Source organism: Lissotriton helveticus, chromosome 10 (assembly GCF_964261635.1).
Source record: "Lissotriton helveticus chromosome 10, aLisHel1.1, whole genome shotgun sequence".
Taxonomy (NCBI): domain Eukaryota; kingdom Metazoa; phylum Chordata; class Amphibia; order Caudata; family Salamandridae; genus Lissotriton; species Lissotriton helveticus.
Window position 1 is genome coordinate 908,793,046 of NC_136071.1, and position 13,422 is coordinate 908,806,467.

Genomic DNA, 13,422 nt, shown 5'->3' on the forward strand with positions numbered 1-13,422 from the left:
TTTTATCCGCTGTCTCCAATATAAGATATTTTAACTGCGATATATTATGTTGTTCTTTAATAAAGTGTGCCGCAATTGCAGATTTCAAGTTTCTTGTACGAATGTTAGATTTATGTACTGTAAGTCTTGTTTTTATCCGTCTTTCAGTTTTTCCAATATAGCGTTTTCCACACGGACATTTTAGATCATAAATTACATTTGTTGTGTCACATGTTGCATTGACCTTCAGTTTTATTTCATATCGTTTCATGGGATGGTTGATTTTGTTGCCCTTGATTATACTGTTACAGTGTCCGCAGTTCAAACAAGCTTTTGTACCTTTAAATATTTCAACTTTTGATGGTTTATTTTTCAATATTTCTCCCAAGTTACGGGCTCTTGTGTAGGCGAACAAAGGTGGTTTTTCAAAAATACCGTTGAAAACTGGTTCTAGATTCAATATCGGCCAATTTTTCATAATAGTTTTCTTGAATTGATCGCTGAGATCCCTCTTGGACTCTGCGGGGCACTTCCGCATGGGGGCTCGTGGCGCGGGCTAGACGGATGGGATCAGCAGGGGCTGTCATCCATGGGTGACCTGTACGAAAACGGGGCGATGTTGCCCTTCGACCTCCTCCAGGACCGCTTTGGGTTGGCGGGCGGGGACTTCCTCCTTCACGCGGCACTGACGGCGGCGATCCGCAAGCACTGGGGAGCGGGCATGTCAGAGCCGCCATTGTCCCTGGGCTGCCAGTACATAGTGATGATGACGGGGACGGTCAAGGCTGTCACGTGCCTGTCTCGTCGCATGGTCTCGGAATCCGTTGCTCCACTGCTGGCCTTGAAGGCGAAATGGGAAGCTGATTTGGCGACTGAGATCCCGAGGAGGCATGGAAGGGTATACTTGAGGGGGCCCGAAATGGCACGCGCAACGCGAGGTTCCAGCTGGTGCACTTTTATGTCCTGCATAGGGCCTACCTGACCCCTGATAAATTGCATAAGTACTTCCCGGCCCACCCGGCGACCTGTCCGCGTTGCCCGGCGGATCCCGCCGACTTCCAACACATGTTTTGGTCCTGTCCCGAGCTGGGGCCCTTTTGGGAGGAAGTAGTGGAGGTTCTGAGGGAGGTGACGGAGAGGGACCTGCAACTCACCATGGCGCATTGCATACTACACTGGTTCCCGCACACCTCAAAAAACAAAGTCATCAGCAAGTTTCTGGACTTGGGGCTCATCCTGGCAAAGCGGGCCATCACGTCCCAATGGAAGGCGTCCCGGGGCCCCGTGATAGGGCGCTGGAGGGCGGAGCTGCATAAATGGGCTAGATGCGAGGGTGAGGTTCGTCTGCGGGCCGCGCTCAGGGCAGGCAACGACACAGCACTGGAGAGAGCCAGGGCGTGGGAGGGGATGGTCCAAGGTCTCACGCTCGTGGACATGGTGGAGGAGGATTCCCCGGAACATAGTCCGGCTCCGGCGGAGCGCCCACCAGACGGGGGGACGGCCTAGACCTGTTTTGCTGCTTCCCTACTTCTGAGTTCCATTGTGAAGACTTTTGAATGGTCGCTGATAATTCCCGGTGCTAAACTCCGGATCTGGTCCTGTTAATGGGATTGAGAATATGATTAGGTGATACTCTGGCACGCCTGGAGGGGAGGGGGGTCTGGGTGGGGGCGGGTGGGCTAATAGGGGTGGTCCTGGACGAGGGTGGAGGGGTAGTTGGGGATGAGGGTGTTGCGGGGGACGGGGGGGGGGTTTGTTTAAGTTGGGTGAAAAGGGACTCCTGGTTTACCTGGACTTGGGACAGGGAGAAGGGAAGGTTAGGACCAAAAGCAGCCATGTCATTCCCCACCCGCTTGGTGGCTATGGACGCGAGCAGACTGCTCCAGCGAAATTCCTTTTCCCATCGAGATATTGCCGCTCAACCTCCGGGTTGTGAGCTGAATGGCTGTGTGATACTGGGGTGAGGGGCGACACACCAATTGTGAACCAGGGAGAGAGGGATGAATATGCTGTATTATTCTCTGATCTTGCTGCAATAAAAAAATATTTGCAAAAAAAAATGAGTCAAAATCAAAACTTAGAATGGATGAAATGGCTACAAGATTTTTAAACAGAGGATACCCAGAACATATCATTGAGGAATCTAGGAAACGAGTGGATTCAATAGAAAGAAGAGAGCTACTAAAAACCAAAGATAAAAAGGAGGAGACTAAAGTTGTAGTAGTTTCAAAATTCTCTACTCTCAGCGCGGCATGGGCCACTCTGCGCCTGCCCGCCCCCCACAGAAAGCCGATGACCATCGATCTCAGCCGCCGAAAGTAGCTCGCCGGGATCCAGATCGGGAGGGTTCCGAAGAAGTAAAGCAAACGCGGCAAGGTCACCATCTTGAGGAGCGCCACCCTCCCCATAAGTGACAGCGGGAGCGTGCCCCAAAAGTCGAAGTTCCCTTTAGTATGCCTGATCGCCGACCCGATATTCCCCTCAAGGATGTCGGCCCTGTCATGGAAGATCGTGGTGCCAAGGTATCGTAGGCCCCTCTCTACCCAAGACACGCCCTCCGTTTCCTGCGGGCACTCTCTCCGCGGGCGAGTCGGGAATAGGTGGGATTTCGCCCAGTTCACTCGGAGGCCTGAGATACTGCTCAGCGACTGCAGGAGAGTCTTAGCACCACGCAGGGAGTCCGCTGAGTCCGCCAGGAACATCAGCAGATCATCTGCGTATAATGCGATGTGGTGTACTTGGCCATAGACGTCCAGTCCCTGATACGCCCGGCCCAGCCGGGCTTGTGCTGCAAGGGGTTCGACAGCCAAGGCAAATAGCAAGGGGGAAAGAGGGCATCCCTGACGGGTGCCCCTGCCCACCTCGCACATTTCAGAGATAACCCTCCCTGTCCTGACTCTCGCCGTTGCGTTCTGGTAGAGCATTCTCGTCCAATCAACGAAGCCTTCCCCAAGGCCCATCGCTCGTAAAACATGGAAGAGATAAGGCCATTCCAGGCTGTCAAAGGCCTTCTCCATATCGACAGCAAACACCACCGCCTCGTCACCGTCATAAGTGTCGGCCTCTAGTACATGCAAGAGTCGACGCACATTAAGCGCCGTATTGCGGGCCGGGATGAAACCCGACTGGTCTGCATGCACCAGCATGGACATATGAGGGAGCAATCGCGTCGCCAAGATCTTGCTCAGGATCTTGTAGTCCAGGTTAAGTATGGACAGTGGGCGGTATGCCGATCTGTCCCATGGTTGCTTACCCGGTTTCAGAAGGGGGACAATCAACGCCTCCCTCGTGGTCTCGGGTAGACAGCCCAATCGCCTCGACTCATTGTACAGCCACGTCAGCTGGGGCGCAAGAAGATCCACGTAGGTGAGATAGAATTCCGTAGGGAATCCATCAGTGCCCGGCGTCTTATTCCTTGCCATACTCGTGATGGCGACCCGTACCTCTCTCTCCACGATCTTGTCTCCGAGCCGTTTTGCGTCTTCCTCACCTAGTTCCGGCAGGTCGAGACCTTCCATAAAGGTCTGGAACTCCACCAGCGAAGGGAGGACCCTGCTGCGGTAGAGTTCCGTGTAGTAGTCGTAGAACAACGCGTTGATCCCCTGCTGATCGAATCTCGCCGCCCCCGCGTGGTCCCTGAGCTCAAGGATGACCGAGCTCCGACGAGCTGGGTCGGCCAGCCAGGCCAGGAGGGCCCCCGATTTGTCGCGTTCCGAGTGCGCTCGCGTTAGGTAGGCTTTGTAGTCGAAGCACCGAAGGCGCTCCACAGATGCTGCCACTGCCTCTCGCGCCCCCAGCAGGTCCCCGTGGGTGTCCGGCCGCTCAGGCCTTGCCCTCTCGAGTCTCCGCAGGGTCTCGTCCTCCTTCCCAATTTCGTCCAGTAGCGTTTTCCGCACTCCCGATAACGTCGCAATGCACTGGCCCCGCAACACCGATTTGAACGCGTCCCATTCCGTCGTAGCTGAGCCCGTCGTGCCCGCGTTCACCTGGAAGTACTCATCAATGCCTGAAGCAATTGTGGTCCGGAAGAGCTGATCGTCCAGTGCCTCAGGGCGTAGTTTCCAAGCCGGAATCCTCGGGCGGATGTGCGACCAGCGCAGCCGCACGAGGAGCGGGTTATGATCAGAGATCGAACGCGTGAGGTACTCACTGTGGCTCACTTCCGCGTGCACGTCCTGAGAGCTCAGGAAGGCGTCAATGCGGTCGTGTAACTCGTGTATACCGGAGAAGAATGAGTAGTCCCTTTCCGATGGGTGGCAAGCCCTCCAAGAGTCAACCAGTCCCCACCGACGCTGCCAGGCGGAGCGCGCAAGTGCAAGTCTACCAGCTGGTGCAAGTTGTAGGGGGGGTGGGATCTGTCCAGGGCAACATCGGCCACACAGTTAAAGTCGCCGCCCAGGAGCAAGGGCTCCACTAAGAACTGAGCTAGTTTTTTGGACAGAAGCGAGAGGAAAGCAGGTTGGTCCACATTCGGGGCGTACAAACAACCCAGGTTTAGGTCCCTCCCATCCAGCTTGCCTCGCACCATTATGTATCTCCCCTCCGGGTCAATTACCTGATGTGTGCACAGGAAGGGTACTCCCGCCCGTATCCAAATGGCCACCCCCCTAGCATAGGCAGAGTAGCCAGTGTGAAAGACCTGGCCCCTCCAGCGCCGCTGCAGTGCCCTCCCCTCTTTATCCAGCAAATGTGTTTCTTGAAGGAAGGCGATGTGAATGCCCCGCCTGACCAGATAGGAGTGGATCTTATGACGCCTATGCATCGAGTGCATCCCTCTTACGTTCCATGTGAGACATTTGTAGCCTAAGTCGGATCCCATGGTAGAGTCCACCATACCCCAGTCACCCGTTCAGCAACCCCTCCAGCACGCCTAGGCCCCCCCCACATCCCCCCTCAACTTGTATGATCAACCGACCCCAACTCCCACTCCCCCGGACAGACAACCAACATGGAAACCCCATCCAAACTCACTTATCAAAAAAAAGCGTAGCACTATAAAATAGGGCCGGAGTGGCATCGATGCCGGCTCCAGACAGGCCCGAAGTCCCCCGCCCCCGCCCCACCACCCCCAGCAACAAACAGGAGAGGACCCCCGACTCTCCCCGTCCCCAGGGTCCCAGTAAGAAGTCCCAGGGGGCAGCCGCACACCACCGCACAGCGTCCTGAAGCGGCCCCCCTCCGACCACGTAACCCAGTACCTTACTCGTGTGAGCAGTGTCCCACGAACCATCTCAGCCCAGGATACCATCCGCAGTCTGGGGAGTCACAACCGGCAGGTCTGTCTCTGATAACTCGTGCCCACTACTGGAGCCAGGGCTGGGAGCGCTGGCCTTCGACTGTTCCGATGCGCTACTGGATGGGCTGGCGTCTCCCTGGCTGATGGTCGCCACTGCCTGCACCGCCTTGGCGCGTTCCTGTCGCCAGTCCGATGGGGAGCCAGATCTTCTCGTCGGCGGCGTCTCCGTGGCGTGTCTCCTGGGGGGAGTCTGCGGCGCGTGGTCTCTGTCCGACTCCCCTCTTGTATCCAGCCAGCTCCAAGCCTCCTGTGGTGTCAGGAAAAAGTGGGTGCGTTCTCCTGCGATCACCCGCAGCCGCGCCGGGAACATCATAGCGTAGGGCAGTTGTAGCGATCTCAGTTTCCTTTTGACCGCCAGGAAGGAGGCCCGTTGTTTTTGCACCTCTCTGGTGAAGTCCGGAAAGATCATGATCCTACTGTTGTCGATACTCAGGTCCGGGATGTCTCTCACTCTCCGCAGGATATGGTCTCTGTCTCTGAAGTGCAGAAGGCGCAATACTATCGGTCGCGGAGGCGCCCCCGGTTTGGGGGGACGTGCAGGGACCCTGTGAGCGCGTTCAATGGCAAAGAACGTCGAAAGTCCCTCCGGGGCCACCTCAGATCGCAGCCAGCCCTCCAGGTAGGCGACCGCGTCCCGCCCCTCGGCTTTTTCGGGGACCCCCACGAGGCGAAGATTATTGCGCCGAGAGCGCCCTTCACTGTCCTCGGCTCGGAGCTCTAGCACCCGCACCTTCTGCGCCATTTCCGCCAGCGATGTCTTTAGCTCCGCTACGTCCCCTGGCAAACTTTTCAGGGTACCCTCAGAAGTCGCTACCCGCTCCTTCAGCTTTCTGTGGTCATCTTTTAGCAGAGTCAGGTCCGACCCAATGGTGTCCATGCGTTTCTCAAGGGCCTCCCGCGACGCCACAATCGCCTGCATTATGTCCCCCAGGGAGGGGTCCTGCGGGCGGGACGGGCTCCCCGCCCCCGCCCCCGGCGGGACGTCGTCCACAGGATGCCCCGGGTCGTCCAGCCTCAGGGCCTCGAAGCCCTTCTTCCTGCTGCCGCGTGTCATTCTGGCGGGCAGCTAGTGGCTTTCCCGCTCTCAGCCCCTGGTTCGCCTCAGGCACGTCACCCACTCCGATCACTGGGCCCGCGGCCCGTGGGGACCAGCCCGTGAAGTTGCCCAAGTGCTAGGGCTTGTTCCACCAAGGTCGTGAGGCACAATAGTCCCGGGTCAGGGCACCTGGCGAGGTTCCCGCGTCCAGACGGCTCAGGCCGGGTGTGCGCCTATAAGCCCCAATCGCAATGCGGCTCGCTGGCTTCGGGTGCCTCCAGGCAGGTAGACGCTCCCTCCCGTCTGTAGAAGCAATGCCTCGCGGGGGCGGGCAGCCAGCCCCTCACCCCCTGCTCTCCTCGCCGGCGTTGCTCGTGCGCCACTCACCCTCCTGTGGTGCAGGCTCCCCAGCAGTCCCACCAGTAGGGCAGATCAGGTGCTCTGCGCCGACCCCGGGCCCCACGCAGATCCTGTGGCTCCGCAGTCAGTAGCCAAGCCGGTCACCGTGTCTCAGCCGGCGCCATCTTAGGGTCAGGCAGGGTGGCCGACTCCCGACTCTCAGCTTCGTTTGCGAGGGTGCCAGCCAGTGCCCCTCACCTCCGCCTGCTCTCCGGAGGCCTCGCCAGTCACCACAGCGCCAGTGGGGCTCCCCTCTGCCACTCGAGCTCCGTCGTCGTCAGGCGCGTCAGTGTAAGACGCCGGCCGCCATTTTAGGCGCTCTCTCCGCCGAGTGCCGCGCTTGCCTCACAAAGTGCGGCGGGGGCAGCTGCAGAGGCCCCCAGACCTCCAAAGTCTTGCTGCGCGCCCCTGATGCCTCCCTGAGCACCCCTGGGGGGTCGGAGCGCGAGCCGGGGCACAGGATATGTGGCGGTGTGAGGCGGGCACGGAGGAGCTCCGGAGTCCCGCTTCCACCTACATCGGCACCATAGCCACGCCCCTTGATTTTGACTCATTAGAGGTAATTCTTTTTACTCTTGCCATTTGGGAGAAAGGTAGATTTTTTTCAGGCTTGGTTGATGGAAACTCAAAAAGTGGAGCATATTGTTCCTATCAGTGCTTTTAATGAATATGTCGGTCTCAAATCCTTTGTCTGTTATAGTGACCTTTACATCCAAAAAAGTAACCTGTGTTTCTGAAATGTCCCAAGTGAGTTAGATGCGATCATCACTTTTGTTAAACTCTGTCAGTGCATCTTGTAGTTTAGTTGTCGAATTTTTCCAAATGATGTAAATTGTAAAAAAAAAATGTAAATTGATACTTGTATAGCACACTACTCACCCGCAAGGGTCTCAAGGCGCTTGTACGAATACCGCTGTGGAACCCATCCTGGCTTTCCCTGTGAGGTGTCCACTCCTGGGCACCCCCAAGGTGGAGGCCAGGCATCCTTAGCGTTGTGGGGGCCATTGTGGAGATTAAGCAAGCTATTGCCCAGAGTTGCAGAGTGGGACTCCATGATTGGAATAGGCACCGAGGCGAGAATTATCAGGTCCGTGGAATTTTGAGCCCCAGACCCGCCGAGGCGGGGAATTGAACCCTGGTCCCGGGCTAGACCTCTGCATCAGGGTCTGCTGCTCTAACCATTGAGCCACACTTGAATATGAATATTGATGAATATGTCATCAATGTATCTCACAAGTAATTTAAAATTATCCTGCCAAACTGTTTTTCTAAAGATGTTAGTCTCCTCATAATCCTGCATGAATATATTAGCGTATACCGGCGCCGCTGAGTTGCCCATAGCCGTTCCAACTAGTTGCTGATACCATTCATCTTTATAACGAAAATAGCTCTGATACAGAATAAATAGCATCAGTTCCATAAGGAATGTCTGAAATGAAGGGTCTAAGTCTGTGTTAAGCAAGGCTTTCTCCACTGCCTCTATACCTAAGGAATGAGGTATTGATGTATATAGTGAACGAACGTCAGCAGTACATAAAATCACATTTTCACCAGGTTCAATTGTTATTGCTTCTAGTAAGAAGTCAGTGGTATCTTTAACATAAGTCTTCATATTCTTAACTGTCGGCTGAAGATACTTGTCTAGTAGCTGTCCTATCGGTTCATGTAAACTTCCACAGGTTGAAACAATAGGTCGAAGAGGGGGGTCCCAAAGATTTTTATGGATCTTAGGTGTCATATAGAATACTGGACTTTTTGGATTGGTTTTGATCAGGAAGTTCTTAGTCTTATCGTTGATTATCCCCATTTCATAGGCTTTTTCAACAATACTTTTTAGAGTTTTCATGTATTCATTAGTGGGGTTACTTTCTAGTCTCATGTATATATTAGTATCCATTATATGTTCTCTGACCTTATCCTCATACATAGTGGTGTTCATGATGACTAGTGCACCACCTTTATCTGCCTTCACACAAGTTATCTCAGTCTTGGATGCCAATTTTTTTAAAGTATCCATGTCTTTTTGGGTGATGTTTTTCTTGGGGCGTCTCTCATATTTGAATTTTGACAAATCCTGTTTCACCAGTTTTTCGAACAGATCCAGAGACTTGTGGCTAATAGGTGCCTGAAATGTACTGGTCGATCTTAGACCTACTAATTGATCTGGTTCTCTTGTGTCTGATTTAGGGAGTACATTGTCAAAGAAATGCCTTAACCGTAATTTGCGCATTAGCTTAAAAAAGCTTACTTCAAGCTCTAGAGCATCTGAATTAGTCGTAGGTACGAATGATGTTCCCCTTTGTAAAGGTTTTTTCATATGTACTCCGATCATAATCACTGATGTTTATGACTAGTCGGTCTGTACTTGTGTTTTCTTCCGATCTTTGTGTTTTTTCTGCACCGTCGTGCTCCTGGTGTTTGGATGTTCCTTTTCTTTTTCCTTTGTTTTTCCCCTCCTGGGTCTCCTTTTTGGGCTTGCCCCTGATCTAAAAAAGAACTTGTCTCGGTTATAACACTTGTAGTGGGTTGTTCAGGTTGAGAAGTATCTCGTGTTCTAGCTGATGGTTGTGCTCTTTGTGCTCTGTATCACTCCCAGATGACGACGTGTCGGTGTGCTGAGAATAGGGTCGGTTCCTTCTTTTTTGGGCATATATCTCCGCCCAGGTGCACACTTCCCCAAGTTTATAATCTAGGGTATCCCTCTTGAATTTGCATACTTTCCTGTCATTTATCTCTCTTGTGTTTTTTTCATTTGATCTTTAATATCTTCTAAAGTTTTTGATAATTCTTCTTCTGTCATCATTTTCGCTAGATCCATTGATACCTCTGCAATCTCCTTGGTAAGTTCTTTTAAGATTCCTGACAGTTCCTCTATAATTAAAAGAATAAGGTCCAAGGAGCAGTTATTTATGATTGCGAACCATTTTTCCTGGAAGTTTTTAGAATTTTTACAAAGGGACGGTTTTAGAGCAATTCTTAGGCCCCGCGGTATACGTAGAGATCGATGATACTTTATTAGCGGACTCGCATGCAGTTTCTGATTTATTTGTCTTTTTGAAAGGTATATCAATTGTCTTATGCTTTGTTCCTTGGTACGGTTCATAGATTCCTGTGTAATCTCTTCCCTGATTAACGCATATATGCGATTGGCTTTGTCTTCTTTAAACGCAAAGGTATCCGCCCTGGCGTCATTGCTTTTTGCTATTTCCTTGTAATTACTCATTTTCTTGACTTAATTTTATTGCGTGCCACCTGTCTCTGGGGACGAGAACAATGAGACTAAAATACAAATTTTGAGGCAGGTGCACCGCTTTTCTTGATTTGGATAATTTATGGATTGTATTTCAATTTTATGTTGTAGGTGCTCCACAAGTGGCGTCTACCGTCCTGAAACGCCTAAAATTGTAAAAGTACATTTCTACTTTCTGGGATTCACAGAAATTCCCAGGAATTAACACAGAAAGCTGTGCCAGGCACAGGTTTCAATGAAGATTCCTGAGAAGCTCTTGTGATATTCTCCTTCGGGATTTAATTCTCACTATGCAGACTTTTCTATAGTGAAGAACTCTGCATAGGGACAATGGGACCACCCATCTGCAAATACGCTTTTTGTTGAAAATATTTTTTGCCATGGAGTACATACTTCCTTTACACCCCACCAAACATATGGCTGATGTATTTCCCTTCACACCCTGCAAAAGGACTCATACCAGCACTGTGCTGGAGTAAAACCCAACCCTTTGCATGCTGCAGTGGGGATTAAAAGGAGTTTGTTAATGCCAGCAAATGTAGTTGTTTGTGTGCGTTCCCATACTTAAAACAATAATTACGCCTTGGACCGCACATATTCCCAACTTTTGAGTGAGATTTATAGGTGGGAGAACTCCACACTCTTGGAGGAGATCTCCACATATGTAAATAGGCTTTTTCCTACCAGGTGTAAAAAAAGATACATTTGGTCATAGGTTTAGGACCAAATTTAGTGTGTGGGAGGTTCACTACTATACAACGTAAACATTTTAGATTGAGCATATATTTTCTTTATTCAGAATACCACCAGTAGCATTTTTTTTCAGTGATGTCCATCGTTATTACACTCCAAGTTTGCTGGGAGAAGGGTTGCTCGTCTTAAAACCTGCTAAAACTTGAGACTAGTTATGTAGTATGTGATGAGCAATATGGGTTGAAATACATTTTTTAAAGAGATTCCAACTCTTTCCAAAGTAGACCAAGTAACTGAATAATAATCTCAGTCTTACAGAAAACACATAGCATACATTTTCCACTTCAAGGAGCGTTAGCCCTGGCATCCTTGGCATGGTTTTCCCACTGTCTTTTTGCCTCTGGCTCCTGTATTTTTGCTCTGGGCTGGATTTCGTTCTGCTGGTCTAGAAGCTTTGGGCACTTTGCCACTGCTGATCAGTGCCAAAGTGCAAGTCCTCCCTATGTAAATTGTGCACATGTATTGGTGTTTCCATGATTGTCTTGTTTAACTTACTACTAAGAGCCCGATTACGATGCGGTTCGGAAATCATTCCGACCAAATCGGTTGGGAATGGTTTCCAACCGACTCGGATCGGGAGAGTCCGACTGACCGATTATGATGCATCCAGATGCTTCCAGATATGATTCGGTTGGACTCCTATTGACTTCAATGGGAGCCTATGCTCCTGCCGAATGCATAGCCTCCCAGTGAAGAAAGGGGTGGCTGGGGAAAATCTGGCACCCTGTGGTGGGCACCCCTTGGTGCCTGCCACACTGTGCATGGCTGGTAAGGGGGGACACATGGGTACCCTCATGGGCCCAATTGGAAAGGCTCCAGATGCAGGGGTGCCCGCTGCAGACCCCCATCCAGTCTGATTCTGACTGCCAATTTGAGTCAGACTGCACGATTCGAAAGGGCTGTTTGTTCCGAATGCTGTCTGGTTCGGATTAGGATATTCCTAATGCCTAACTCGCATCGTAATCGGTCGGTTGGAAACCTTTCTGATTCGGTCGGAAAGGCACGTTCCCAATCCGATTCAGACGAAGCAAATGCCGTTAGGAGGCCTTCCAAACTGCATCGTAATTGGCCCCTGAGTTCCTAGTACAGTGCACTGTGTGCGCCCAGGGCCTGTAAGTCAACTACTGCTAGTGGGCCTGCAGCACGGATTGTGTAACCCACACAAGCAGCCTTTCAAAGGGGTCTCAGACCTGCCACTGCAGTGTCTGCGTGCAGTCTCTACTGCCATGTTGACCTGGCAAATGCAACCACTTACCAGGCCCTAATCTTCCTTGTTATTACATTTGAGTAACCCCTAAGGTAGGCCCAAGGTACCCGTGAGCAGGGTGGTGTATGTGAAAGGTAGGACATGTACTGGTGTGGATGACATGTCCTGATAGTGAAATACAGCGTATTTAGCTTTTCACCATGGAAAGGCGCTCTGCCCCATAGGATAGAATGTGAGTTTATTTATAACATCTTATAAGTATAGCTTCCCATTGGGACAATGTAGAAAGGTGGAGTTTAGTATGCCTGTACTCAGAATATAAAAATACATCTTTTAGTAAAGATGATTTCTATATTGTGTGTTTGAAAAGACCACTTTTAGAAAGTGGGTGTTTTCTAGCTTAGCCATCCTATGTACATCTTCTGGGATGTGGATTGACTGTCTGGCTTTGGAGTGTCAGGGACTGGAGATGTGCATTCTCTTCAGACAGCCACTGGGAGGGGGGTGAGGTGTGTCCTGCCTTTCCTGGATGAGTCAGGGCCGAGCTGAAAAGACCTAGGCTGCATTTAGAGAAATGGTAAGAGATTTCGTTGCACCTAAATAGGCCTGGTCTGCCTTGGACAATGCTGTCTCCACCTCCTGTGAGGAAGCTGGGCCGGAGAGGACAGAACTAGTTTGGACTGAGCACAGACAGTCTCTGCCAAAAGAGAACAAGGGAAATGTGATATAAATATTGGGGCCCAGACCTCAGGATTTTAAGACTTGCTTGGATCAAGGAATCTGCCAAGAAGAAGTGCTGGGGAAGCTGTGAGGAGAGACTGCCACTTTGTTGTGTGCTTTGCTGTGTTGGCCTGCAGTAGCTGCTTCTGTCTTCAGCAGAGAAAGGACTGGACTGACCTTTCTGTAAATTTTTCTGCTGAGTGTCTTGAAGTAGAGCTTGCCCCCTGTTCAAGAAGTCTCAGGAACAGCAAAGACTTTGTTTCTCTGGGACCGTGCATTCCAGTTGCCACAGAGTGAAACTGCATCCGTCACCAATGCGACTGGCGGGTCTGAAGACACCAAAGAGGGCACCACCACACTTTGCACTGCAACCCTGTTATCCCTGATGACGACAACCACCGCCACTGCTTGCACCTCGACCTGTGGGCACCGCACCGCCTCAGTTCACTCCACCACCCTGGTCTCACCAAAGACACCGCTGCAAGCATACATCGCTGCCACTGCCCGCATTGTGGTTTGGGAGCACCGCTCCTAAGTCACACGACGCACCGCTCCGTCCCACCTTAGTCTGGGACCACCAATGGCAGCTCCCATTGACTGGCACCGCAGACTGCACCGTGACCTGTCAGCACCGCAATGAGCACTGCCTCCACTGTGCGCCGCTGCCTCGGTGTCACCGATGCCGCTGGACGAACGTCACCGAGCCGCTGCCAGCACCGCGACCTGAGGGCACCGCAAGCCGCACTGCTCCACTTCACACCACAATCGTGACAGTTCCCGCG